Here is a 24267-nt window from a genome sequence, read left to right as displayed (position 1 = left end):
AATCCTACCGGCTGCGTGCGGTTTTGCGTAAAGAGGAGCAAACATTTTCGCACACATGTGACATGCGTGCGCGAATGCGGGTGCAACCAGTGACACCATTCTCAACAAGACGAAAATTTCCGTTTTAAGAATACTGAGTTTTCGCGACGACCGCTGCTTACTGTGCCTATCGGTTCACCTCGCACTGACGCTGGGACTGCAGAAAGCAGTCGCTGAGATCGTGAGTACACAGATGTGCTCGAAAGTGTTGGACAGAGCCGACATTTCATTTTCTTTTTAAGAATCGCAATTTCAATCATTCGAGTGCGTCAAAAGCAGTGGTGCAGCGTTTCTTTTCTTAAGATCTCGCAGCTGCTTGGAGGTATGTCCATCGTTTTAAGACGACAGAAAACTAGCGTCAGCGGTGCGTCAGTGGGAAGTCGGTGAAGTCGCCATTGGAGCCATAAGCCAGTAATTACGACATGCGAATCGCTCGCACACCACGCAGCTGTACGATAATGCTCGTGCGTGGGCCCGCATAGCTGAGTCGGTAGAGCGTTAGGTTTTCAACCAAAGGGTCCTGGGTTCAAGTCCCTGTCTAGGCGAAATTAATACACTTTCTTAACGGCTAATGGAAACCCTACAGGAAAGAGCGAGGCCACGCCGTCTTCTGCCATCAGATTGCTTCTAAAGATGGCTGTTTCACTTGTCGGGAGGTGATTCCGCCACCGGCAGTCGTGGCCGAGTGGTTAAGGCGTCTGACTTGAAATCAGATTCCCTCTGGGAGCGTAGGTTCGAGTCCTGCCGACTGCGCAAATTTTCTCGCTCTCAAAAGGCGGACGTTCAGCTGCATCCTAGCAGTTGCGTCACTACTAAACACGTGGGTCACCAGCAATGTGCAGTGTTATTTGATCCAGGGCGCAGCGTTACAGTCGCGCCCAGAAGCCGCAGCTCATCTCCTCGTCTCACAGCCGTCCACCAGGTGTTAGTACAAGTGGTGCCTCACTGGGCAGTGGAGATGTGTCCATTTTAGCTTGCAGACGATGACCTGTAGCAATTTATGAGCTATCGCAAGTTGAATGTTTTACCGTGTGTATCTGCTAGATACTGCCTCTCATGTGGTGGAGAGGCTCACTCCTTCTTGTGTCTCGTTCTCTGCACACGAGTTGCCCCTGGCTTCGATATAGCACGGGTTTTCTAGCGTCAGCGTGGCGTCACGTCAAGTCAGCGAAGTCAATATTACACGAATCGAGTCGACATGTTTGCCTGTTACGATGACGGAAGCAGAAGAAATGTGTGTGGAACTTCACTGCATCGGCTGCTCGCCTTTCAGCGTCCCTGTGTCTTATCAGACGAAGGTGACTGTGAAATTGGCAACGAGGCAGAGGTTAACGAACACATGCAAATGTCAGCTTTCAACGTCGGCCGAAATAGCTCAGTTGGGAGAGCGTTAGACTGAAGATCTAAAGGTCCCTGGTTCGATCCCGGGTTTCGGCAGGTATTCGTTTTGATGCGACGCCAACGGAATTACCCTGCGTTTGTGATAATGCAACTACCGCTGGCAACAAAAATGACTCTCTCCTGTAGCTGTTGTGGTTGCCTAGTGCATGCCATAAGAGGAACTCACTAGACAACTAACTCCCTTAGAAGCATAAGAATTAAAAATATCCTACCGACTGCATTCTTTTTTCTGTGTCAGGTGGTGAAGAACGTCTTCAACGGAACCGTGAAATGAGCGAAAACGTGGAAAACATTGCATTCGAAATGCTTGTGAATTTTCCAATTGCCCAGTGATTGTCGACAAAACACGTAAATTCTCTGCTCCAACGTATGAGACGTAACAACTGGTGCAATTTGTTGTTGCATCGTGTGCCAGCAGTCTTCGATAGTGTGTTACGAGCTTAGCGCGATAAGTTTGTAGACAGCATTTAGGCGACGTTTTATTAGTAACGGCCCCATGCAGCGATTGCACAACAGTAAAGGACATGAGTCAATGTATAGTTGTGCATCGTGTGAGGTTTTGCAGGCTCGTGTGAGCCCGGATAGCTCAGTCGGTAGAGCATTAGGCTTTTAACCTAAGGGTCCAGGGTTCAAGTCCCTGTCCGGGCGGAAATTTTAATACTTTGGTAGCGATTCGTCTGGTAGCGGTGGAAACGCTACGGAAAATAATGCAGCTACGCCGTTCCCTGACACCACAGTGCTTGAAACGGTAGCAGTTGCATGTGTCGGGAGAGCACCGCGCTACCGGCAGTCGTGGCCGAGTGGTTAAGGCGTCTGACTCGAAATCAGATTCCCTCTGGGAGCGTAGGTTCGAATCCTACCGGCTGCGTGCGGTTTTGCGTAAAGAGGAGCAAACATTTTCGCACACATGTGACATGCGTGCGCGAATGCGGGTGCAACCAGTGACACCATTCTCAACAAGACGAAAATTTCCGTTTTAAGAATACTGAGTTTTCGCGACGACCGCTGCTTACTGTGCCTATCGGTTCACCTCGCACTGACGCTGGGACTGCAGAAAGCAGTCGCTGAGATCGTGAGTACACAGATGTGCTCGAAAGTGTTGGACAGAGCCGACATTTCATTTTCTTTTTAAGAATCGCAATTTCAATCATTCGAGTGCGTCAAAAGCAGTGGTGCAGCGTTTCTTTTCTTAAGATCTCGCAGCTGCTTGGAGGTATGTCCATCGTTTTAAGACGACAGAAAACTAGCGTCAGCGGTGCGTCAGTGGGAAGTCGGTGAAGTCGCCATTGGAGCCATAAGCCAGTAATTACGACATGCGAATCGCTCGCACACCACGCAGCTGTACGATAATGCTCGTGCGTGGGCCCGCATAGCTGAGTCGGTAGAGCGTTAGGTTTTCAACCAAAGGGTCCTGGGTTCAAGTCCCTGTCTAGGCGAAATTAATACACTTTCTTAACGGCTAATGGAAACCCTACAGGAAAGAGCGAGGCCACGCCGTCTTCTGCCATCAGATTGCTTCTAAAGATGGCTGTTTCACTTGTCGGGAGGTGATTCCGCCACCGGCAGTCGTGGCCGAGTGGTTAAGGCGTCTGACTTGAAATCAGATTCCCTCTGGGAGCGTAGGTTCGAGTCCTGCCGACTGCGCAAATTTTCTCGCTCTCAAAAGGCGGACGTTCAGCTGCATCCTAGCAGTTGCGTCACTACTAAACACGTGGGTCACCAGCAATGTGCAGTGTTATTTGATCCAGGGCGCAGCGTTACAGTCGCGCCCAGAAGCCGCAGCTCATCTCCTCGTCTCACAGCCGTCCACCAGGTGTTAGTACAAGTGGTGCCTCACTGGGCAGTGGAGATGTGTCCATTTTAGCTTGCAGACGATGACCTGTAGCAATTTATGAGCTATCGCAAGTTGAATGTTTTACCGTGTGTATCTGCTAGATACTGCCTCTCATGTGGTGGAGAGGCTCACTCCTTCTTGTGTCTCGTTCTCTGCACACGAGTTGCCCCTGGCTTCGATATAGCACGGGTTTTCTAGCGTCAGCGTGGCGTCACGTCAAGTCAGCGAAGTCAATATTACACGAATCGAGTCGACATGTTTGCCTGTTACGATGACGGAAGCAGAAGAAATGTGTGTGGAACTTCACTGCATCGGCTGCTCGCCTTTCAGCGTCCCTGTGTCTTATCAGACGAAGGTGACTGTGAAATTGGCAACGAGGCAGAGGTTAACGAACACATGCAAATGTCAGCTTTCAACGTCGGCCGAAATAGCTCAGTTGGGAGAGCGTTAGACTGAAGATCTAAAGGTCCCTGGTTCGATCCCGGGTTTCGGCAGGTATTCGTTTTGATGCGACGCCAACGGAATTACCCTGCGTTTGTGATAATGCAACTACCGCTGGCAACAAAAATGACTCTCTCCTGTAGCTGTTGTGGTTGCCTAGTGCATGCCATAAGAGGAACTCACTAGACAACTAACTCCCTTAGAAGCATAAGAATTAAAAATATCCTACCGACTGCATTCTTTTTTCTGTGTCAGGTGGTGAAGAACGTCTTCAACGGAACCGTGAAATGAGCGAAAACGTGGAAAACATTGCATTCGAAATGCTTGTGAATTTTCCAATTGCCCAGTGATTGTCGACAAAACACGTAAATTCTCTGCTCCAACGTATGAGACGTAACAACTGGTGCAATTTGTTGTTGCATCGTGTGCCAGCAGTCTTCGATAGTGTGTTACGAGCTTAGCGCGATAAGTTTGTAGACAGCATTTAGGCGACGTTTTATTAGTAACGGCCCCATGCAGCGATTGCACAACAGTAAAGGACATGAGTCAATGTATAGTTGTGCATCGTGTGAGGTTTTGCAGGCTCGTGTGAGCCCGGATAGCTCAGTCGGTAGAGCATTAGGCTTTTAACCTAAGGGTCCAGGGTTCAAGTCCCTGTCCGGGCGGAAATTTTAATACTTTGGTAGCGATTCGTCTGGTAGCGGTGGAAACGCTACGGAAAATAATGCAGCTACGCCGTTCCCTGACACCACAGTGCTTGAAACGGTAGCAGTTGCATGTGTCGGGAGAGCACCGCGCTACCGGCAGTCGTGGCCGAGTGGTTAAGGCGTCTGACTCGAAATCAGATTCCCTCTGGGAGCGTAGGTTCGAATCCTACCGGCTGCGTACGGTTTTGCGTAAAGAGGAGCAAACATTTTCGCACACATGTGACATGCGTGCGCGAATGCGGGTGCAACCAGTGACACCATTCTCAACAAGACGAAAATTTCCGTTTTAAGAATACTGAGTTTTCGCGACGACCGCTGCTTACTGTGCCTATCGGTTCACCTCGCACTGACGCTGGGACTGCAGAAAGCAGTCGCTGAGATCGTGAGTACACAGATGTGCTCGAAAGTGTTGGACAGAGCCGACATTTCATTTTCTTTTTAAGAATCGCAATTTCAATCATTCGAGTGCGTCAAAAGCAGTGGTGCAGCGTTTCTTTTCTTAAGATCTCGCAGCTGCTTGGAGGTATGTCCATCGTTTTAAGACGACAGAAAACTAGCGTCAGCGGTGCGTCAGTGGGAAGTCGGTGAAGTCGCCATTGGAGCCATAAGCCAGTAATTACGACATGCGAATCGCTCGCACACCACGCAGCTGTACGATAATGCTCGTGCGTGGGCCCGCATAGCTGAGTCGGTAGAGCGTTAGGTTTTCAACCAAAGGGTCCTGGGTTCAAGTCCCTGTCTAGGCGAAATTAATACACTTTCTTAACGGCTAATGGAAACCCTACAGGAAAGAGCGAGGCCACGCCGTCTTCTGCCATCAGATTGCTTCTAAAGATGGCTGTTTCACTTGTCGGGAGGTGATTCCGCCACCGGCAGTCGTGGCCGAGTGGTTAAGGCGTCTGACTTGAAATCAGATTCCCTCTGGGAGCGTAGGTTCGAGTCCTGCCGACTGCGCAAATTTTCTCGCTCTCAAAAGGCGGACGTTCAGCTGCATCCTAGCAGTTGCGTCACTACTAAACACGTGGGTCACCAGCAATGTGCAGTGTTATTTGATCCAGGGCGCAGCGTTACAGTCGCGCCCAGAAGCCGCAGCTCATCTCCTCGTCTCACAGCCGTCCACCAGGTGTTAGTACAAGTGGTGCCTCACTGGGCAGTGGAGATGTGTCCATTTTAGCTTGCAGACGATGACCTGTAGCAATTTATGAGCTATCGCAAGTTGAATGTTTTACCGTGTGTATCTGCTAGATACTGCCTCTCATGTGGTGGAGAGGCTCACTCCTTCTTGTGTCTCGTTCTCTGCACACGAGTTGCCCCTGGCTTCGATATAGCACGGGTTTTCTAGCGTCAGCGTGGCGTCACGTCAAGTCAGCGAAGTCAATATTACACGAATCGAGTCGACATGTTTGCCTGTTACGATGACGGAAGCAGAAGAAATGTGTGTGGAACTTCACTGCATCGGCTGCTCGCCTTTCAGCGTCCCTGTGTCTTATCAGACGAAGGTGACTGTGAAATTGGCAACGAGGCAGAGGTTAACGAACACATGCAAATGTCAGCTTTCAACGTCGGCCGAAATAGCTCAGTTGGGAGAGTGTTAGACTGAAGATCTAAAGGTCCCTGGTTCGATCCCGGGTTTCGGCAGGTATTCGTTTTGATGCGACGCCAACGGAATTACCCTGCGTTTGTGATAATGCAACTACCGCTGGCAACAAAAATGACTCTCTCCTGTAGCTGTTGTGGTTGCCTAGTGCATGCCATAAGAGGAACTCACTAGACAACTAACTCCCTTAGAAGCATAAGAATTAAAAATATCCTACCGACTGCATTCTTTTTTCTGTGTCAGGTGGTGAAGAACGTCTTCAACGGAACCGTGAAATGAGCGAAAACGTGGAAAACATTGCATTCGAAATGCTTGTGAATTTTCCAATTGCCCAGTGATTGTCGACAAAACACGTAAATTCTCTGCTCCAACGTATGAGACGTAACAACTGGTGCAATTTGTTGTTGCATCGTGTGCCAGCAGTCTTCGATAGTGTGTTACGAGCTTAGCGCGATAAGTTTGTAGACAGCATTTAGGCGACGTTTTATTAGTAACGGCCCCATGCAGCGATTGCACAACAGTAAAGGACATGAGTCAATGTATAGTTGTGCATCGTGTGAGGTTTTGCAGGCTCGTGTGAGCCCGGATAGCTCAGTCGGTAGAGCATTAGGCTTTTAACCTAAGGGTCCAGGGTTCAAGTCCCTGTCCGGGCGGAAATTTTAATACTTTGGTAGCGATTCGTCTGGTAGCGGTGGAAACGCTACGGAAAATAATGCAGCTACGCCGTTCCCTGACACCACAGTGCTTGAAACGGTAGCAGTTGCATGTGTCGGGAGAGCACCGCGCTACCGGCAGTCGTGGCCGAGTGGTTAAGGCGTCTGACTCGAAATCAGATTCCCTCTGGGAGCGTAGGTTCGAATCCTACCGGCTGCGTGCGGTTTTGCGTAAAGAGGAGCAAACATTTTCGCACACATGTGACATGCGTGCGCGAATGCGGGTGCAACCAGTGACACCATTCTCAACAAGACGAAAATTTCCGTTTTAAGAATACTGAGTTTTCGCGACGACCGCTGCTTACTGTGCCTATCGGTTCACCTCGCACTGACGCTGGGACTGCAGAAAGCAGTCGCTGAGATCGTGAGTACACAGATGTGCTCGAAAGTGTTGGACAGAGCCGACATTTCATTTTCTTTTTAAGAATCGCAATTTCAATCATTCGAGTGCGTCAAAAGCAGTGGTGCAGCGTTTCTTTTCTTAAGATCTCGCAGCTGCTTGGAGGTATGTCCATCGTTTTAAGACGACAGAAAACTAGCGTCAGCGGTGCGTCAGTGGGAAGTCGGTGAAGTCGCCATTGGAGCCATAAGCCAGTAATTACGACATGCGAATCGCTCGCACACCACGCAGCTGTACGATAATGCTCGTGCGTGGGCCCGCATAGCTGAGTCGGTAGAGCGTTAGGTTTTCAACCAAAGGGTCCTGGGTTCAAGTCCCTGTCTAGGCGAAATTAATACACTTTCTTAACGGCTAATGGAAACCCTACAGGAAAGAGCGAGGCCACGCCGTCTTCTGCCATCAGATTGCTTCTAAAGATGGCTGTTTCACTTGTCGGGAGGTGATTCCGCCACCGGCAGTCGTGGCCGAGTGGTTAAGGCGTCTGACTTGAAATCAGATTCCCTCTGGGAGCGTAGGTTCGAGTCCTGCCGACTGCGCAAATTTTCTCGCTCTCAAAAGGCGGACGTTCAGCTGCATCCTAGCAGTTGCGTCACTACTAAACACGTGGGTCACCAGCAATGTGCAGTGTTATTTGATCCAGGGCGCAGCGTTACAGTCGCGCCCAGAAGCCGCAGCTCATCTCCTCGTCTCACAGCCGTCCACCAGGTGTTAGTACAAGTGGTGCCTCACTGGGCAGTGGAGATGTGTCCATTTTAGCTTGCAGACGATGACCTGTAGCAATTTATGAGCTATCGCAAGTTGAATGTTTTACCGTGTGTATCTGCTAGATACTGCCTCTCATGTGGTGGAGAGGCTCACTCCTTCTTGTGTCTCGTTCTCTGCACACGAGTTGCCCCTGGCTTCGATATAGCACGGGTTTTCTAGCGTCAGCGTGGCGTCACGTCAAGTCAGCGAAGTCAATATTACACGAATCGAGTCGACATGTTTGCCTGTTACGATGACGGAAGCAGAAGAAATGTGTGTGGAACTTCACTGCATCGGCTGCTCGCCTTTCAGCGTCCCTGTGTCTTATCAGACGAAGGTGACTGTGAAATTGGCAACGAGGCAGAGGTTAACGAACACATGCAAATGTCAGCTTTCAACGTCGGCCGAAATAGCTCAGTTGGGAGAGCGTTAGACTGAAGATCTAAAGGTCCCTGGTTCGATCCCGGGTTTCGGCAGGTATTCGTTTTGATGCGACGCCAACGGAATTACCCTGCGTTTGTGATAATGCAACTACCGCTGGCAACAAAAATGACTCTCTCCTGTAGCTGTTGTGGTTGCCTAGTGCATGCCATAAGAGGAACTCACTAGACAACTAACTCCCTTAGAAGCATAAGAATTAAAAATATCCTACCGACTGCATTCTTTTTTCTGTGTCAGGTGGTGAAGAACGTCTTCAACGGAACCGTGAAATGAGCGAAAACGTGGAAAACATTGCATTCGAAATGCTTGTGAATTTTCCAATTGCCCAGTGATTGTCGACAAAACACGTAAATTCTCTGCTCCAACGTATGAGACGTAACAACTGGTGCAATTTGTTGTTGCATCGTGTGCCAGCAGTCTTCGATAGTGTGTTACGAGCTTAGCGCGATAAGTTTGTAGACAGCATTTAGGCGACGTTTTATTAGTAACGGCCCCATGCAGCGATTGCACAACAGTAAAGGACATGAGTCAATGTATAGTTGTGCATCGTGTGAGGTTTTGCAGGCTCGTGTGAGCCCGGATAGCTCAGTCGGTAGAGCATTAGGCTTTTAACCTAAGGGTCCAGGGTTCAAGTCCCTGTCCGGGCGGAAATTTTAATACTTTGGTAGCGATTCGTCTGGTAGCGGTGGAAACGCTACGGAAAATAATGCAGCTACGCCGTTCCCTGACACCACAGTGCTTGAAACGGTAGCAGTTGCATGTGTCGGGAGAGCACCGCGCTACCGGCAGTCGTGGCCGAGTGGTTAAGGCGTCTGACTCGAAATCAGATTCCCTCTGGGAGCGTAGGTTCGAATCCTACCGGCTGCGTACGGTTTTGCGTAAAGAGGAGCAAACATTTTCGCACACATGTGACATGCGTGCGCGAATGCGGGTGCAACCAGTGACACCATTCTCAACAAGACGAAAATTTCCGTTTTAAGAATACTGAGTTTTCGCGACGACCGCTGCTTACTGTGCCTATCGGTTCACCTCGCACTGACGCTGGGACTGCAGAAAGCAGTCGCTGAGATCGTGAGTACACAGATGTGCTCGAAAGTGTTGGACAGAGCCGACATTTCATTTTCTTTTTAAGAATCGCAATTTCAATCATTCGAGTGCGTCAAAAGCAGTGGTGCAGCGTTTCTTTTCTTAAGATCTCGCAGCTGCTTGGAGGTATGTCCATCGTTTTAAGACGACAGAAAACTAGCGTCAGCGGTGCGTCAGTGGGAAGTCGGTGAAGTCGCCATTGGAGCCATAAGCCAGTAATTACGACATGCGAATCGCTCGCACACCACGCAGCTGTACGATAATGCTCGTGCGTGGGCCCGCATAGCTGAGTCGGTAGAGCGTTAGGTTTTCAACCAAAGGGTCCTGGGTTCAAGTCCCTGTCTAGGCGAAATTAATACACTTTCTTAACGGCTAATGGAAACCCTACAGGAAAGAGCGAGGCCACGCCGTCTTCTGCCATCAGATTGCTTCTAAAGATGGCTGTTTCACTTGTCGGGAGGTGATTCCGCCACCGGCAGTCGTGGCCGAGTGGTTAAGGCGTCTGACTTGAAATCAGATTCCCTCTGGGAGCGTAGGTTCGAGTCCTGCCGACTGCGCAAATTTTCTCGCTCTCAAAAGGCGGACGTTCAGCTGCATCCTAGCAGTTGCGTCACTACTAAACACGTGGGTCACCAGCAATGTGCAGTGTTATTTGATCCAGGGCGCAGCGTTACAGTCGCGCCCAGAAGCCGCAGCTCATCTCCTCGTCTCACAGCCGTCCACCAGGTGTTAGTACAAGTGGTGCCTCACTGGGCAGTGGAGATGTGTCCATTTTAGCTTGCAGACGATGACCTGTAGCAATTTATGAGCTATCGCAAGTTGAATGTTTTACCGTGTGTATCTGCTAGATACTGCCTCTCATGTGGTGGAGAGGCTCACTCCTTCTTGTGTCTCGTTCTCTGCACACGAGTTGCCCCTGGCTTCGATATAGCACGGGTTTTCTAGCGTCAGCGTGGCGTCACGTCAAGTCAGCGAAGTCAATATTACACGAATCGAGTCGACATGTTTGCCTGTTACGATGACGGAAGCAGAAGAAATGTGTGTGGAACTTCACTGCATCGGCTGCTCGCCTTTCAGCGTCCCTGTGTCTTATCAGACGAAGGTGACTGTGAAATTGGCAACGAGGCAGAGGTTAACGAACACATGCAAATGTCAGCTTTCAACGTCGGCCGAAATAGCTCAGTTGGGAGAGCGTTAGACTGAAGATCTAAAGGTCCCTGGTTCGATCCCGGGTTTCGGCAGGTATTCGTTTTGATGCGACGCCAACGGAATTACCCTGCGTTTGTGATAATGCAACTACCGCTGGCAACAAAAATGACTCTCTCCTGTAGCTGTTGTGGTTGCCTAGTGCATGCCATAAGAGGAACTCACTAGACAACTAACTCCCTTAGAAGCATAAGAATTAAAAATATCCTACCGACTGCATTCTTTTTTCTGTGTCAGGTGGTGAAGAACGTCTTCAACGGAACCGTGAAATGAGCGAAAACGTGGAAAACATTGCATTCGAAATGCTTGTGAATTTTCCAATTGCCCAGTGATTGTCGACAAAACACGTAAATTCTCTGCTCCAACGTATGAGACGTAACAACTGGTGCAATTTGTTGTTGCATCGTGTGCCAGCAGTCTTCGATAGTGTGTTACGAGCTTAGCGCGATAAGTTTGTAGACAGCATTTAGGCGACGTTTTATTAGTAACGGCCCCATGCAGCGATTGCACAACAGTAAAGGACATGAGTCAATGTATAGTTGTGCATCGTGTGAGGTTTTGCAGGCTCGTGTGAGCCCGGATAGCTCAGTCGGTAGAGCATTAGGCTTTTAACCTAAGGGTCCAGGGTTCAAGTCCCTGTCCGGGCGGAAATTTTAATACTTTGGTAGCGATTCGTCTGGTAGCGGTGGAAACGCTACGGAAAATAATGCAGCTACGCCGTTCCCTGACACCACAGTGCTTGAAACGGTAGCAGTTGCATGTGTCGGGAGAGCACCGCGCTACCGGCAGTCGTGGCCGAGTGGTTAAGGCGTCTGACTCGAAATCAGATTCCCTCTGGGAGCGTAGGTTCGAATCCTACCGGCTGCGTGCGGTTTTGCGTAAAGAGGAGCAAACATTTTCGCACACATGTGACATGCGTGCGCGAATGCGGGTGCAACCAGTGACACCATTCTCAACAAGACGAAAATTTCCGTTTTAAGAATACTGAGTTTTCGCGACGACCGCTGCTTACTGTGCCTATCGGTTCACCTCGCACTGACGCTGGGACTGCAGAAAGCAGTCGCTGAGATCGTGAGTACACAGATGTGCTCGAAAGTGTTGGACAGAGCCGACATTTCATTTTCTTTTTAAGAATCGCAATTTCAATCATTCGAGTGCGTCAAAAGCAGTGGTGCAGCGTTTCTTTTCTTAAGATCTCGCAGCTGCTTGGAGGTATGTCCATCGTTTTAAGACGACAGAAAACTAGCGTCAGCGGTGCGTCAGTGGGAAGTCGGTGAAGTCGCCATTGGAGCCATAAGCCAGTAATTACGACATGCGAATCGCTCGCACACCACGCAGCTGTACGATAATGCTCGTGCGTGGGCCCGCATAGCTGAGTCGGTAGAGCGTTAGGTTTTCAACCAAAGGGTCCTGGGTTCAAGTCCCTGTCTAGGCGAAATTAATACACTTTCTTAACGGCTAATGGAAACCCTACAGGAAAGAGCGAGGCCACGCCGTCTTCTGCCATCAGATTGCTTCTAAAGATGGCTGTTTCACTTGTCGGGAGGTGATTCCGCCACCGGCAGTCGTGGCCGAGTGGTTAAGGCGTCTGACTTGAAATCAGATTCCCTCTGGGAGCGTAGGTTCGAGTCCTGCCGACTGCGCAAATTTTCTCGCTCTCAAAAGGCGGACGTTCAGCTGCATCCTAGCAGTTGCGTCACTACTAAACACGTGGGTCACCAGCAATGTGCAGTGTTATTTGATCCAGGGCGCAGCGTTACAGTCGCGCCCAGAAGCCGCAGCTCATCTCCTCGTCTCACAGCCGTCCACCAGGTGTTAGTACAAGTGGTGCCTCACTGGGCAGTGGAGATGTGTCCATTTTAGCTTGCAGACGATGACCTGTAGCAATTTATGAGCTATCGCAAGTTGAATGTTTTACCGTGTGTATCTGCTAGATACTGCCTCTCATGTGGTGGAGAGGCTCACTCCTTCTTGTGTCTCGTTCTCTGCACACGAGTTGCCCCTGGCTTCGATATAGCACGGGTTTTCTAGCGTCAGCGTGGCGTCACGTCAAGTCAGCGAAGTCAATATTACACGAATCGAGTCGACATGTTTGCCTGTTACGATGACGGAAGCAGAAGAAATGTGTGTGGAACTTCACTGCATCGGCTGCTCGCCTTTCAGCGTCCCTGTGTCTTATCAGACGAAGGTGACTGTGAAATTGGCAACGAGGCAGAGGTTAACGAACACATGCAAATGTCAGCTTTCAACGTCGGCCGAAATAGCTCAGTTGGGAGAGCGTTAGACTGAAGATCTAAAGGTCCCTGGTTCGATCCCGGGTTTCGGCAGGTATTCGTTTTGATGCGACGCCAACGGAATTACCCTGCGTTTGTGATAATGCAACTACCGCTGGCAACAAAAATGACTCTCTCCTGTAGCTGTTGTGGTTGCCTAGTGCATGCCATAAGAGGAACTCACTAGACAACTAACTCCCTTAGAAGCATAAGAATTAAAAATATCCTACCGACTGCATTCTTTTTTCTGTGTCAGGTGGTGAAGAACGTCTTCAACGGAACCGTGAAATGAGCGAAAACGTGGAAAACATTGCATTCGAAATGCTTGTGAATTTTCCAATTGCCCAGTGATTGTCGACAAAACACGTAAATTCTCTGCTCCAACGTATGAGACGTAACAACTGGTGCAATTTGTTGTTGCATCGTGTGCCAGCAGTCTTCGATAGTGTGTTACGAGCTTAGCGCGATAAGTTTGTAGACAGCATTTAGGCGACGTTTTATTAGTAACGGCCCCATGCAGCGATTGCACAACAGTAAAGGACATGAGTCAATGTATAGTTGTGCATCGTGTGAGGTTTTGCAGGCTCGTGTGAGCCCGGATAGCTCAGTCGGTAGAGCATTAGGCTTTTAACCTAAGGGTCCAGGGTTCAAGTCCCTGTCCGGGCGGAAATTTTAATACTTTGGTAGCGATTCGTCTGGTAGCGGTGGAAACGCTACGGAAAATAATGCAGCTACGCCGTTCCCTGACACCACAGTGCTTGAAACGGTAGCAGTTGCATGTGTCGGGAGAGCACCGCGCTACCGGCAGTCGTGGCCGAGTGGTTAAGGCGTCTGACTCGAAATCAGATTCCCTCTGGGAGCGTAGGTTCGAATCCTACCGGCTGCGTACGGTTTTGCGTAAAGAGGAGCAAACATTTTCGCACACATGTGACATGCGTGCGCGAATGCGGGTGCAACCAGTGACACCATTCTCAACAAGACGAAAATTTCCGTTTTAAGAATACTGAGTTTTCGCGACGACCGCTGCTTACTGTGCCTATCGGTTCACCTCGCACTGACGCTGGGACTGCAGAAAGCAGTCGCTGAGATCGTGAGTACACAGATGTGCTCGAAAGTGTTGGACAGAGCCGACATTTCATTTTCTTTTTAAGAATCGCAATTTCAATCATTCGAGTGCGTCAAAAGCAGTGGTGCAGCGTTTCTTTTCTTAAGATCTCGCAGCTGCTTGGAGGTATGTCCATCGTTTTAAGACGACAGAAAACTAGCGTCAGCGGTGCGTCAGTGGGAAGTCGGTGAAGTCGCCATTGGAGCCATAAGCCAGTAATTACGACATGCGAATCGCTCGCACACCACGCAGCTGTACGATAATGCTCGTGCGTGGGCCCGCATAGCTGAGTCGGTAGAGCGTTAGGTTTTCAACCAAAGGGTCCTGGGTTCAAGTCCCTGTCTAGGCGAAATTAATACACTTTCTTAACGGCTAATGGAAACCCTACAGGAAAGAGCGAGGCCACGCCGTCTTCTGCCATCAGATTGCTTCTAAAGATGGCTGTTTCACTTGTCGGGAGGTGATTCCGCCACCGGCAGTCGTGGCCGAGTGGTTAAGGCGTCTGACTTGAAATCAGATTCCCTCTGGGAGCGTAGGTTCGAGTCCTGCCGACTGCGCAAATTTTCTCGCTCTCAAAAGGCGGACGTTCAGCTGCATCCTAGCAGTTGCGTCACTACTAAACACGTGGGTCACCAGCAATGTGCAGTGTTATTTGATCCAGGGCGCAGCGTTACAGTCGCGCCCAGAAGCCGCAGCTCATCTCCTCGTCTCACAGCCGTCCACCAGGTGTTAGTACAAGTGGTGCCTCACTGGGCAGTGGAGATGTGTCCATTTTAGCTTGCAGACGATGACCTGTAGCAATTTATGAGCTATCGCAAGTTGAATGTTTTACCGTGTGTATCTGCTAGATACTGCCTCTCATGTGGTGGAGAGGCTCACTCCTTCTTGTGTCTCGTTCTCTGCACACGAGTTGCCCCTGGCTTCGATATAGCACGGGTTTTCTAGCGTCAGCGTGGCGTCACGTCAAGTCAGCGAAGTCAATATTACACGAATCGAGTCGACATGTTTGCCTGTTACGATGACGGAAGCAGAAGAAATGTGTGTGGAACTTCACTGCATCGGCTGCTCGCCTTTCAGCGTCCCTGTGTCTTATCAGACGAAGGTGACTGTGAAATTGGCAACGAGGCAGAGGTTAACGAACACATGCAAATGTCAGCTTTCAACGTCGGCCGAAATAGCTCAGTTGGGAGAGTGTTAGACTGAAGATCTAAAGGTCCCTGGTTCGATCCCGGGTTTCGGCAGGTATTCGTTTTGATGCGACGCCAACGGAATTACCCTGCGTTTGTGATAATGCAACTACCGCTGGCAACAAAAATGACTCTCTCCTGTAGCTGTTGTGGTTGCCTAGTGCATGCCATAAGAGGAACTCACTAGACAACTAACTCCCTTAGAAGCATAAGAATTAAAAATATCCTACCGACTGCATTCTTTTTTCTGTGTCAGGTGGTGAAGAACGTCTTCAACGGAACCGTGAAATGAGCGAAAACGTGGAAAACATTGCATTCGAAATGCTTGTGAATTTTCCAATTGCCCAGTGATTGTCGACAAAACACGTAAATTCTCTGCTCCAACGTATGAGACGTAACAACTGGTGCAATTTGTTGTTGCATCGTGTGCCAGCAGTCTTCGATAGTGTGTTACGAGCTTAGCGCGATAAGTTTGTAGACAGCATTTAGGCGACGTTTTATTAGTAACGGCCCCATGCAGCGATTGCACAACAGTAAAGGACATGAGTCAATGTATAGTTGTGCATCGTGTGAGGTTTTGCAGGCTCGTGTGAGCCCGGATAGCTCAGTCGGTAGAGCATTAGGCTTTTAACCTAAGGGTCCAGGGTTCAAGTCCCTGTCCGGGCGGAAATTTTAATACTTTGGTAGCGATTCGTCTGGTAGCGGTGGAAACGCTACGGAAAATAATGCAGCTACGCCGTTCCCTGACACCACAGTGCTTGAAACGGTAGCAGTTGCATGTGTCGGGAGAGCACCGCGCTACCGGCAGTCGTGGCCGAGTGGTTAAGGCGTCTGACTCGAAATCAGATTCCCTCTGGGAGCGTAGGTTCGAATCCTACCGGCTGCGTGCGGTTTTGCGTAAAGAGGAGCAAACATTTTCGCACACATGTGACATGCGTGCGCGAATGCGGGTGCAACCAGTGACACCATTCTCAACAAGACGAAAATTTCCGTTTTAAGAATACTGAGTTTTCGCGACGACCGCTGCTTACTGTGCCTATCGGTTCACCTCGCACTGACGCTGGGACTGCAGAAAGCAGTCGCTGAGATCGTGAGTACACAGATGTGCTCGAAAGTGTTGGACAGAGCCGACATTTCATTTTCTTTTTAAGAATCGCAATTTCAATCATTCGAGTGCGTCAAAAGCAGTGGTGCAGCGTTTCTTTTCTTAAGATCTCGCAGCTGCTTGGAGGTATGTCCATCGTTTTAAGACGACAGAAAACTAGCGTCAGCGGTGCGTCAGTGGGAAGTCGGTGAAGTCGCCATTGGAGCCATAAGCCAGTAATTACGACATGCGAATCGCTCGCACACCACGCAACTGTACGATAATGCTCGTGCGTGGGCCCGCATAGCTGAGTCGGTAGAGCGTTAGGTTTTCAACCAAAGGGTCCTGGGTTCAAGTCCCTGTCTAGGCGAAATTAATACACTTTCTTAACGGCTAATGGAAACCCTACAGGAAAGAGCGAGGCCACGCCGTCTTCTGCCATCAGATTGCTTCTAAAGATGGCTGTTTCACTTGTCGGGAGGTGATTCCGCCACCGGCAGTCGTGGCCGAGTGGTTAAGGCGTCTGACTTGAAATCAGATTCCCTCTGGGAGCGTAGGTTCGAGTCCTGCCGACTGCGCAAATTTTCTCGCTCTCAAAAGGCGGACGTTCAGCTGCATCCTAGCAGTTGCGTCACTACTAAACACGTGGGTCACCAGCAATGTGCAGTGTTATTTGATCCAGGGCGCAGCGTTACAGTCGCGCCCAGAAGCCGCAGCTCATCTCCTCGTCTCACAGCCGTCCACCAGGTGTTAGTACAAGTGGTGCCTCACTGGGCAGTGGAGATGTGTCCATTTTAGCTTGCAGACGATGACCTGTAGCAATTTATGAGCTATCGCAAGTTGAATGTTTTACCGTGTGTATCTGCTAGATACTGCCTCTCATGTGGTGGAGAGGCTCACTCCTTCTTGTGTCTCGTTCTCTGCACACGAGTTGCCCCTGGCTTCGATATAGCACGGGTTTTCTAGCGTCAGCGTGGCGTCACGTCAAGTCAGCGAAGTCAATATTACACGAATCGAGTCGACATGTTTGCCTGTTACGATGACGGAAGCAGAAGAAATGTGTGTGGAACTTCACTGCATCGGCTGCTCGCCTTTCAGCGTCCCTGTGTCTTATCAGACGAAGGTGACTGTGAAATTGGCAACGAGGCAGAGGTTAACGAACACATGCAAATGTCAGCTTTCAACGTCGGCCGAAATAGCTCAGTTGGGAGAGTGTTAGACTGAAGATCTAAAGGTCCCTGGTTCGATCCCGGGTTTCGGCAGGTATTCGTTTTGATGCGACGCCAACGGAATTACCCTGCGTTTGTGATAATGCAACTACCGCTGGCAACAAAAATGACTCTCTCCTGTAGCTGTTGTGGTTGCCTAGTGCATGCCATAAGAGGAACTCACTAGACAACTAACTCCCTTAGAAGCATAAGAATTAAAAATATCCTACCGACTGCATTCTTTTTTCTGTGTCAGGTGGTGAAGAACGTCTTCAACGGAACCGTGAAATGAGCGAAAACGTGGAAAACATTGCATTCGAAATGCTTGTGAATTTTCCAATTGCCCAGTGATTGTCGACAAAACACGTAAATTCTCTGCTCCAACGTATGAGACGTAACAACTGGTGCAATTTGTTGTTGCATCGTGTGCCAGCAGTCTTCGATAGTGTGTTACGAGCTTAGCGCGATAAGTTTGTAGACAGCATTTAGGCGACGTTTTATTAGTAACGGCCCCATGCAGCGATTGCACAACAGTAAAGGACATGAGTCAATGTATAGTTGTGCATCGTGTGAGGTTTTGCAGGCTCGTGTGAGCCCGGATAGCTCAGTCGGTAGAGCATTAGGCTTTTAACCTAAGGGTCCAGGGTTCAAGTCCCTGTCCGGGCGGAAATTTTAATACTTTGGTAGCGATTCGTCTGGTAGCGGTGGAAACGCTACGGAAAATAATGCAGCTACGCCGTTCCCTGACACCACAGTGCTTGAAACGGTAGCAGTTGCATGTGTCGGGAGAGCACCGCGCTACCGGCAGTCGTGGCCGAGTGGTTAAGGCGTCTGACTCGAAATCAGATTCCCTCTGGGAGCGTAGGTTCGAATCCTACCGGCTGCGTGCGGTTTTGCGTAAAGAGGAGCAAACATTTTCGCACACATGTGACATGCGTGCGCGAATGCGGGTGCAACCAGTGACACCATTCTCAACAAGACGAAAATTTCCGTTTTAAGAATACTGAGTTTTCGCGACGACCGCTGCTTACTGTGCCTATCGGTTCACCTCGCACTGACGCTGGGACTGCAGAAAGCAGTCGCTGAGATCGTGAGTACACAGATGTGCTCGAAAGTGTTGGACAGAGCCGACATTTCATTTTCTTTTTAAGAATCGCAATTTCAATCATTCGAGTGCGTCAAAAGCAGTGGTGCAGCGTTTCTTTTCTTAAGATCTCGCAGCTGCTTGGAGGTATGTCCATCGTTTTAAGACGACAGAAAACTAGCGTCAGCGGTGCGTCAGTGGGAAGTCGGTGAAGTCGCCATTGGAGCCATAAGCCAGTAATTACGACATGCGAATCGCTCGCACACCACGCAGCTGTACGATAATGCTCGTGCGTGGGCCCGCATAGCTGAGTCGGTAGAGCGTTAGGTTTTCAACCAAAGGGTCCTGGGTTCAAGTCCCTGTCTAGGCGAAATTAATACACTTTCTTAACGGCTAATGGAAACCCTACAGGAAAGAGCGAGGCCACGCCGTCTTCTGCCATCAGATTGCTTCTAAAGATGGCTGTTTCACTTGTCGGGAGGTGATTCCGCCACCGGCAGTCGTGGCCGAGTGGTTAAGGCGTCTGACTTGAAATCAGATTCCCTCTGGGAGCGTAGGTTCGAGTCCTGCCGACTGCGCAAATTTTCTCGCTCTCAAAAGGCGGACGTTCAGCTGCATCCTAGCAGTTGCGTCACTACTAAACACGTGGGTCACCAGCAATGTGCAGTGTTATTTGATCCAGGGCGCAGCGTTACAGTCGCGCCCAGAAGCCGCAGCTCATCTCCTCGTCTCACAGCCGTCCACCAGGTGTTAGTACAAGTGGTGCCTCACTGGGCAGTGGAGATGTGTCCATTTTAGCTTGCAGACGATGACCTGTAGCAATTTATGAGCTATCGCAAGTTGAATGTTTTACCGTGTGTATCTGCTAGATACTGCCTCTCATGTGGTGGAGAGGCTCACTCCTTCTTGTGTCTCGTTCTCTGCACACGAGTTGCCCCTGGCTTCGATATAGCACGGGTTTTCTAGCGTCAGCGTGGCGTCACGTCAAGTCAGCGAAGTCAATATTACACGAATCGAGTCGACATGTTTGCCTGTTACGATGACGGAAGCAGAAGAAATGTGTGTGGAACTTCACTGCATCGGCTGCTCGCCTTTCAGCGTCCCTGTGTCTTATCAGACGAAGGTGACTGTGAAATTGGCAACGAGGCAGAGGTTAACGAACACATGCAAATGTCAGCTTTCAACGTCGGCCGAAATAGCTCAGTTGGGAGAGTGTTAGACTGAAGATCTAAAGGTCCCTGGTTCGATCCCGGGTTTCGGCAGGTATTCGTTTTGATGCGACGCCAACGGAATTACCCTGCGTTTGTGATAATGCAACTACCGCTGGCAACAAAAATGACTCTCTCCTGTAGCTGTTGTGGTTGCCTAGTGCATGCCATAAGAGGAACTCACTAGACAACTAACTCCCTTAGAAGCATAAGAATTAAAAATATCCTACCGACTGCATTCTTTTTTCTGTGTCAGGTGGTGAAGAACGTCTTCAACGGAACCGTGAAATGAGCGAAAACGTGGAAAACATTGCATTCGAAATGCTTGTGAATTTTCCAATTGCCCAGTGATTGTCGACAAAACACGTAAATTCTCTGCTCCAACGTATGAGACGTAACAACTGGTGCAATTTGTTGTTGCATCGTGTGCCAGCAGTCTTCGATAGTGTGTTACGAGCTTAGCGCGATAAGTTTGTAGACAGCATTTAGGCGACGTTTTATTAGTAACGGCCCCATGCAGCGATTGCACAACAGTAAAGGACATGAGTCAATGTATAGTTGTGCATCGTGTGAGGTTTTGCAGGCTCGTGTGAGCCCGGATAGCTCAGTCGGTAGAGCATTAGGCTTTTAACCTAAGGGTCCAGGGTTCAAGTCCCTGTCCGGGCGGAAATTTTAATACTTTGGTAGCGATTCGTCTGGTAGCGGTGGAAACGCTACGGAAAATAATGCAGCTACGCCGTTCCCTGACACCACAGTGCTTGAAACGGTAGCAGTTGCATGTGTCGGGAGAGCACCGCGCTACCGGCAGTCGTGGCCGAGTGGTTAAGGCGTCTGACTCGAAATCAGATTCCCTCTGGGAGCGTAGGTTCGAATCCTACCGGCTGCGTGCGGTTTTGCGTAAAGAGGAGCAAACATTTTCGCACACATGTGACATGCGTGCGCGAATGCGGGTGCAACCAGTGACACCATTCTCAACAAGACGAAAATTTCCGTTTTAAGAATACTGAGTTTTCGCGACGACCGCTGCTTACTGTGCCTATCGGTTCACCTCGCACTGACGCTGGGACTGCAGAAAGCAGTCGCTGAGATCGTGAGTACACAGATGTGCTCGAAAGTGTTGGACAGAGCCGACATTTCATTTTCTTTTTAAGAATCGCAATTTCAATCATTCGAGTGCGTCAAAAGCAGTGGTGCAGCGTTTCTTTTCTTAAGATCTCGCAGCTGCTTGGAGGTATGTCCATCGTTTTAAGACGACAGAAAACTAGCGTCAGCGGTGCGTCAGTGGGAAGTCGGTGAAGTCGCCATTGGAGCCATAAGCCAGTAATTACGACATGCGAATCGCTCGCACACCACGCAGCTGTACGATAATGCTCGTGCGTGGGCCCGCATAGCTGAGTCGGTAGAGCGTTAGGTTTTCAACCAAAGGGTCCTGGGTTCAAGTCCCTGTCTAGGCGAAATTAATACACTTTCTTAACGGCTAATGGAAACCCTACAGGAAAGAGCGAGGCCACGCCGTCTTCTGCCATCAGATTGCTTCTAAAGATGGCTGTTTCACTTGTCGGGAGGTGATTCCGCCACCGGCAGTCGTGGCCGAGTGGTTAAGGCGTCTGACTTGAAATCAGATTCCCTCTGGGAGCGTAGGTTCGAGTCCTGCCAACTGCGCAAATTTTCTCGCTCTCAAAAGGCGGACGTTCAGCTGCATCCTAGCAGTTGCGTCACTACTAAACACGTGGGTCACCAGCAATGTGCAGTGTTATTTGATCCAGGGCGCAGCGTTACAGTCGCGCCCAGAAGCCGCAGCTCATCTCCTCGTCTCACAGCCGTCCACCAGGTGTTAGTACAAGTGGTGCCTCACTGGGCAGTGGAGATGTGTCCATTTTAGCTTGCAGACGATGACCTGTAGCAATTTATGAGCTATCGCAAGTTGAATGTTTTACCGTGTGTATCTGCTAGATACTGCCTCTCATGTGGTGGAGAGGCTCACTCCTTCTTGTGTCTCGTTCTCTGCACACGAGTTGCCCCTGGCTTCGATATAGCACGGGTTTTCTAGCGTCAGCGTGGCGTCACGTCAAGTCAGCGAAGTCAATATTACACGAATCGAGTCGACATGTTTGCCTGTTACGATGACGGAAGCAGAAGAAATGTGTGTGGAACTTCACTGCATCGGCTGCTCGCCTTTCAGCGTCCCTGTGTCTTATCAGACGAAGGTGACTGTGAAATTGGCAACGAGGCAGAGGTTAACGAACACATGCAAATGTCAGCTTTCAACGTCGGCCGAAATAGCTCAGTTGGGAGAGTGTTAGACTGAAGATCTAAAGGTCCCTGGTTCGATCCCGGGTTTCGGCAGGTATTCGTTTTGATGCGACGCCAACGGAATTACCCTGCGTTTGTGATAATGCAACTACCGCTGGCAACAAAAATGACTCTCTCCTGTAGCTGTTGTGGTTGCCTAGTGCATGCCATAAGAGGAACTCACTAGACAACTAACTCCCTTAGAAGCATAAGAATTAAAAATATCCTACCGACTGCATTCTTTTTTCTGTGTCAGGTGGTGAAGAACGTCTTCAACGGAACCGTGAAATGAGCGAAAACGTGGAAAACATTGCATTCGAAATGCTTGTGAATTTTCCAATTGCCCAGTGATTGTCGACAAAACACGTAAATTCTCTGCTCCAACGTATGAGACGTAACAACTGGTGCAATTTGTTGTTGCATCGTGTGCCAGCAGTCTTCGATAGTGTGTTACGAGCTTAGCGCGATAAGTTTGTAGACAGCATTTAGGCGACGTTTTATTAGTAACGGCCCCATGCAGCGATTGCACAACAGTAAAGGACATGAGTCAATGTATAGTTGTGCATCGTGTGAGGTTTTGCAGGCTCGTGTGAGCCCGGATAGCTCAGTCGGTAGAGCATTAGGCTTTTAACCTAAGGGTCCAGGGTTCAAGTCCCTGTCCGGGCGGAAATTTTAATACTTTGGTAGCGATTCGTCTGGTAGCGGTGGAAACGCTACGGAAAATAATGCAGCTACGCCGTTCCCTGACACCACAGTGCTTGAAACGGTAGCAGTTGCATGTGTCGGGAGAGCACCGCGCTACCGGCAGTCGTGGCCGAGTGGTTAAGGCGTCTGACTCGAAATCAGATTCCCTCTGGGAGCGTAGGTTCGAATCCTACCGGCTGCGTGCGGTTTTGCGTAAAGAGGAGCAAACATTTTCGCACACATGTGACATGCGTGCGCGAATGCGGGTGCAACCAGTGACACCATTCTCAACAAGACGAAAATTTCCGTTTTAAGAATACTGAGTTTTCGCGACGACCGCTGCTTACTGTGCCTATCGGTTCACCTCGCACTGACGCTGGGACTGCAGAAAGCAGTCGCTGAGATCGTGAGTACACAGATGTGCTCGAAAGTGTTGGACAGAGCCGACATTTCATTTTCTTTTTAAGAATCGCAATTTCAATCATTCGAGTGCGTCAAAAGCAGTGGTGCAGCGTTTCTTTTCTTAAGATCTCGCAGCTGCTTGGAGGTATGTCCATCGTTTTAAGACGACAGAAAACTAGCGTCAGCGGTGCGTCAGTGGGAAGTCGGTGAAGTCGCCATTGGAGCCATAAGCCAGTAATTACGACATGCGAATCGCTCGCACACCACGCAGCTGTACGATAATGCTCGTGCGTGGGCCCGCATAGCTGAGTCGGTAGAGCGTTAGGTTTTCAACCAAAGGGTCCTGGGTTCAAGTCCCTGTCTAGGCGAAATTAATACACTTTCTTAACGGCTAATGGAAACCCTACAGGAAAGAGCGAGGCCACGCCGTCTTCTGCCATCAGATTGCTTCTAAAGATGGCTGTTTCACTTGTCGGGAGGTGATTCCGCCACCGGCAGTCGTGGCCGAGTGGTTAAGGCGTCTGACTTGAAATCAGATTCCCTCTGGGAGCGTAGGTTCGAGTCCTGCCGACTGCGCAAATTTTCTCGCTCTCAAAAGGCGGACGTTCAGCTGCATCCTAGCAGTTGCGTCACTACTAAACACGTGGGTCACCAGCAATGTGCAGTGTTATTTGATCCAGGGCGCAGCGTTACAGTCGCGCCCAGAAGCCGCAGCTCATCTCCTCGTCTCACAGCCGTCCACCAGGTGTTAGTACAAGTGGTGCCTCACTGGGCAGTGGAGATGTGTCCATTTTAGCTTGCAGACGATGACCTGTAGCAATTTATGAGCTATCGCAAGTTGAATGTTTTACCGTGTGTATCTGCTAGATACTGCCTCTCATGTGGTGGAGAGGCTCACTCCTTCTTGTGTCTCGTTCTCTGCACACGAGTTGCCCCTGGCTTCGATATAGCACGGGTTTTCTAGCGTCAGCGTGGCGTCACGTCAAGTCAGCGAAGTCAATATTACACGAATCGAGTCGACATGTTTGCCTGTTACGATGACGGAAGCAGAAGAAATGTGTGTGGAACTTCACTGCATCGGCTGCTCGCCTTTCAGCGTCCCTGTGTCTTATCAGACGAAGGTGACTGTGA

General features: G+C 49.8%; 41 non-coding genes across 41 annotated transcripts; all 41 read left to right on the top strand.

Moving 5' to 3' along the window:
- The first annotated feature begins 710 nt into the window (after positions 1–710).
- Trnas-uga (transfer RNA serine (anticodon UGA)) lies at positions 711–792 on the top strand. Its single transcript has one exon. It is a non-coding gene; the product is annotated as a tRNA-Ser (tRNA).
- Positions 793–1403: 611 nt separating this feature from the next.
- On the top strand, positions 1404–1476 carry Trnaf-gaa (transfer RNA phenylalanine (anticodon GAA)). The gene has a single exon. It is a non-coding gene; the product is annotated as a tRNA-Phe (tRNA).
- A 539-nt stretch (positions 1477–2015) lies between these two features.
- Positions 2016–2088, top strand: Trnak-uuu (transfer RNA lysine (anticodon UUU)). Its single transcript has one exon. It is a non-coding gene; the product is annotated as a tRNA-Lys (tRNA).
- Positions 2089–2226: 138 nt separating this feature from the next.
- On the top strand, positions 2227–2308 carry Trnas-cga (transfer RNA serine (anticodon CGA)). The gene has a single exon. It is a non-coding gene; the product is annotated as a tRNA-Ser (tRNA).
- A 694-nt stretch (positions 2309–3002) lies between these two features.
- Trnas-uga (transfer RNA serine (anticodon UGA)) lies at positions 3003–3084 on the top strand. Its single transcript has one exon. It is a non-coding gene; the product is annotated as a tRNA-Ser (tRNA).
- Positions 3085–3695: 611 nt separating this feature from the next.
- Trnaf-gaa (transfer RNA phenylalanine (anticodon GAA)) lies at positions 3696–3768 on the top strand. The gene has a single exon. It is a non-coding gene; the product is annotated as a tRNA-Phe (tRNA).
- A 539-nt stretch (positions 3769–4307) lies between these two features.
- Trnak-uuu (transfer RNA lysine (anticodon UUU)) lies at positions 4308–4380 on the top strand. Its single transcript has one exon. It is a non-coding gene; the product is annotated as a tRNA-Lys (tRNA).
- A 138-nt stretch (positions 4381–4518) lies between these two features.
- Trnas-cga (transfer RNA serine (anticodon CGA)) lies at positions 4519–4600 on the top strand. Its single transcript has one exon. It is a non-coding gene; the product is annotated as a tRNA-Ser (tRNA).
- Positions 4601–5294: 694 nt separating this feature from the next.
- On the top strand, positions 5295–5376 carry Trnas-uga (transfer RNA serine (anticodon UGA)). The gene has a single exon. It is a non-coding gene; the product is annotated as a tRNA-Ser (tRNA).
- A 611-nt stretch (positions 5377–5987) lies between these two features.
- Positions 5988–6060, top strand: Trnaf-gaa (transfer RNA phenylalanine (anticodon GAA)). The gene has a single exon. It is a non-coding gene; the product is annotated as a tRNA-Phe (tRNA).
- Positions 6061–6599: 539 nt separating this feature from the next.
- On the top strand, positions 6600–6672 carry Trnak-uuu (transfer RNA lysine (anticodon UUU)). Its single transcript has one exon. It is a non-coding gene; the product is annotated as a tRNA-Lys (tRNA).
- A 138-nt stretch (positions 6673–6810) lies between these two features.
- On the top strand, positions 6811–6892 carry Trnas-cga (transfer RNA serine (anticodon CGA)). Its single transcript has one exon. It is a non-coding gene; the product is annotated as a tRNA-Ser (tRNA).
- Positions 6893–7586: 694 nt separating this feature from the next.
- On the top strand, positions 7587–7668 carry Trnas-uga (transfer RNA serine (anticodon UGA)). The gene has a single exon. It is a non-coding gene; the product is annotated as a tRNA-Ser (tRNA).
- Positions 7669–8279: 611 nt separating this feature from the next.
- Trnaf-gaa (transfer RNA phenylalanine (anticodon GAA)) lies at positions 8280–8352 on the top strand. The gene has a single exon. It is a non-coding gene; the product is annotated as a tRNA-Phe (tRNA).
- Positions 8353–8891: 539 nt separating this feature from the next.
- Positions 8892–8964, top strand: Trnak-uuu (transfer RNA lysine (anticodon UUU)). Its single transcript has one exon. It is a non-coding gene; the product is annotated as a tRNA-Lys (tRNA).
- A 138-nt stretch (positions 8965–9102) lies between these two features.
- Positions 9103–9184, top strand: Trnas-cga (transfer RNA serine (anticodon CGA)). The gene has a single exon. It is a non-coding gene; the product is annotated as a tRNA-Ser (tRNA).
- Positions 9185–9878: 694 nt separating this feature from the next.
- On the top strand, positions 9879–9960 carry Trnas-uga (transfer RNA serine (anticodon UGA)). The gene has a single exon. It is a non-coding gene; the product is annotated as a tRNA-Ser (tRNA).
- Positions 9961–10571: 611 nt separating this feature from the next.
- Positions 10572–10644, top strand: Trnaf-gaa (transfer RNA phenylalanine (anticodon GAA)). Its single transcript has one exon. It is a non-coding gene; the product is annotated as a tRNA-Phe (tRNA).
- Positions 10645–11183: 539 nt separating this feature from the next.
- Trnak-uuu (transfer RNA lysine (anticodon UUU)) lies at positions 11184–11256 on the top strand. Its single transcript has one exon. It is a non-coding gene; the product is annotated as a tRNA-Lys (tRNA).
- A 138-nt stretch (positions 11257–11394) lies between these two features.
- Trnas-cga (transfer RNA serine (anticodon CGA)) lies at positions 11395–11476 on the top strand. The gene has a single exon. It is a non-coding gene; the product is annotated as a tRNA-Ser (tRNA).
- A 694-nt stretch (positions 11477–12170) lies between these two features.
- Trnas-uga (transfer RNA serine (anticodon UGA)) lies at positions 12171–12252 on the top strand. The gene has a single exon. It is a non-coding gene; the product is annotated as a tRNA-Ser (tRNA).
- A 611-nt stretch (positions 12253–12863) lies between these two features.
- Trnaf-gaa (transfer RNA phenylalanine (anticodon GAA)) lies at positions 12864–12936 on the top strand. The gene has a single exon. It is a non-coding gene; the product is annotated as a tRNA-Phe (tRNA).
- A 539-nt stretch (positions 12937–13475) lies between these two features.
- Trnak-uuu (transfer RNA lysine (anticodon UUU)) lies at positions 13476–13548 on the top strand. The gene has a single exon. It is a non-coding gene; the product is annotated as a tRNA-Lys (tRNA).
- Positions 13549–13686: 138 nt separating this feature from the next.
- Positions 13687–13768, top strand: Trnas-cga (transfer RNA serine (anticodon CGA)). Its single transcript has one exon. It is a non-coding gene; the product is annotated as a tRNA-Ser (tRNA).
- A 694-nt stretch (positions 13769–14462) lies between these two features.
- Trnas-uga (transfer RNA serine (anticodon UGA)) lies at positions 14463–14544 on the top strand. Its single transcript has one exon. It is a non-coding gene; the product is annotated as a tRNA-Ser (tRNA).
- Positions 14545–15155: 611 nt separating this feature from the next.
- Positions 15156–15228, top strand: Trnaf-gaa (transfer RNA phenylalanine (anticodon GAA)). The gene has a single exon. It is a non-coding gene; the product is annotated as a tRNA-Phe (tRNA).
- Positions 15229–15767: 539 nt separating this feature from the next.
- Trnak-uuu (transfer RNA lysine (anticodon UUU)) lies at positions 15768–15840 on the top strand. Its single transcript has one exon. It is a non-coding gene; the product is annotated as a tRNA-Lys (tRNA).
- Positions 15841–15978: 138 nt separating this feature from the next.
- Trnas-cga (transfer RNA serine (anticodon CGA)) lies at positions 15979–16060 on the top strand. Its single transcript has one exon. It is a non-coding gene; the product is annotated as a tRNA-Ser (tRNA).
- Positions 16061–16754: 694 nt separating this feature from the next.
- On the top strand, positions 16755–16836 carry Trnas-uga (transfer RNA serine (anticodon UGA)). Its single transcript has one exon. It is a non-coding gene; the product is annotated as a tRNA-Ser (tRNA).
- Positions 16837–17447: 611 nt separating this feature from the next.
- Trnaf-gaa (transfer RNA phenylalanine (anticodon GAA)) lies at positions 17448–17520 on the top strand. Its single transcript has one exon. It is a non-coding gene; the product is annotated as a tRNA-Phe (tRNA).
- A 539-nt stretch (positions 17521–18059) lies between these two features.
- Trnak-uuu (transfer RNA lysine (anticodon UUU)) lies at positions 18060–18132 on the top strand. The gene has a single exon. It is a non-coding gene; the product is annotated as a tRNA-Lys (tRNA).
- A 138-nt stretch (positions 18133–18270) lies between these two features.
- Positions 18271–18352, top strand: Trnas-cga (transfer RNA serine (anticodon CGA)). The gene has a single exon. It is a non-coding gene; the product is annotated as a tRNA-Ser (tRNA).
- A 694-nt stretch (positions 18353–19046) lies between these two features.
- Positions 19047–19128, top strand: Trnas-uga (transfer RNA serine (anticodon UGA)). The gene has a single exon. It is a non-coding gene; the product is annotated as a tRNA-Ser (tRNA).
- Positions 19129–19739: 611 nt separating this feature from the next.
- On the top strand, positions 19740–19812 carry Trnaf-gaa (transfer RNA phenylalanine (anticodon GAA)). Its single transcript has one exon. It is a non-coding gene; the product is annotated as a tRNA-Phe (tRNA).
- A 539-nt stretch (positions 19813–20351) lies between these two features.
- Positions 20352–20424, top strand: Trnak-uuu (transfer RNA lysine (anticodon UUU)). The gene has a single exon. It is a non-coding gene; the product is annotated as a tRNA-Lys (tRNA).
- Positions 20425–20562: 138 nt separating this feature from the next.
- Positions 20563–20644, top strand: Trnas-cga (transfer RNA serine (anticodon CGA)). The gene has a single exon. It is a non-coding gene; the product is annotated as a tRNA-Ser (tRNA).
- Positions 20645–21338: 694 nt separating this feature from the next.
- On the top strand, positions 21339–21420 carry Trnas-uga (transfer RNA serine (anticodon UGA)). Its single transcript has one exon. It is a non-coding gene; the product is annotated as a tRNA-Ser (tRNA).
- A 611-nt stretch (positions 21421–22031) lies between these two features.
- Trnaf-gaa (transfer RNA phenylalanine (anticodon GAA)) lies at positions 22032–22104 on the top strand. Its single transcript has one exon. It is a non-coding gene; the product is annotated as a tRNA-Phe (tRNA).
- Positions 22105–22643: 539 nt separating this feature from the next.
- Trnak-uuu (transfer RNA lysine (anticodon UUU)) lies at positions 22644–22716 on the top strand. Its single transcript has one exon. It is a non-coding gene; the product is annotated as a tRNA-Lys (tRNA).
- A 138-nt stretch (positions 22717–22854) lies between these two features.
- Positions 22855–22936, top strand: Trnas-cga (transfer RNA serine (anticodon CGA)). The gene has a single exon. It is a non-coding gene; the product is annotated as a tRNA-Ser (tRNA).
- A 694-nt stretch (positions 22937–23630) lies between these two features.
- Positions 23631–23712, top strand: Trnas-uga (transfer RNA serine (anticodon UGA)). Its single transcript has one exon. It is a non-coding gene; the product is annotated as a tRNA-Ser (tRNA).
- Positions 23713–24267: the final 555 nt, after the last annotated feature.

This window comes from Schistocerca cancellata, chromosome 3 (assembly GCF_023864275.1).
Source record: "Schistocerca cancellata isolate TAMUIC-IGC-003103 chromosome 3, iqSchCanc2.1, whole genome shotgun sequence".
Classification (NCBI taxonomy): domain Eukaryota; kingdom Metazoa; phylum Arthropoda; class Insecta; order Orthoptera; family Acrididae; genus Schistocerca; species Schistocerca cancellata.
The sequence above is the reverse complement of the archived record's forward strand: the minus strand, read 5'-3'. Positions and strand labels throughout refer to the sequence as shown.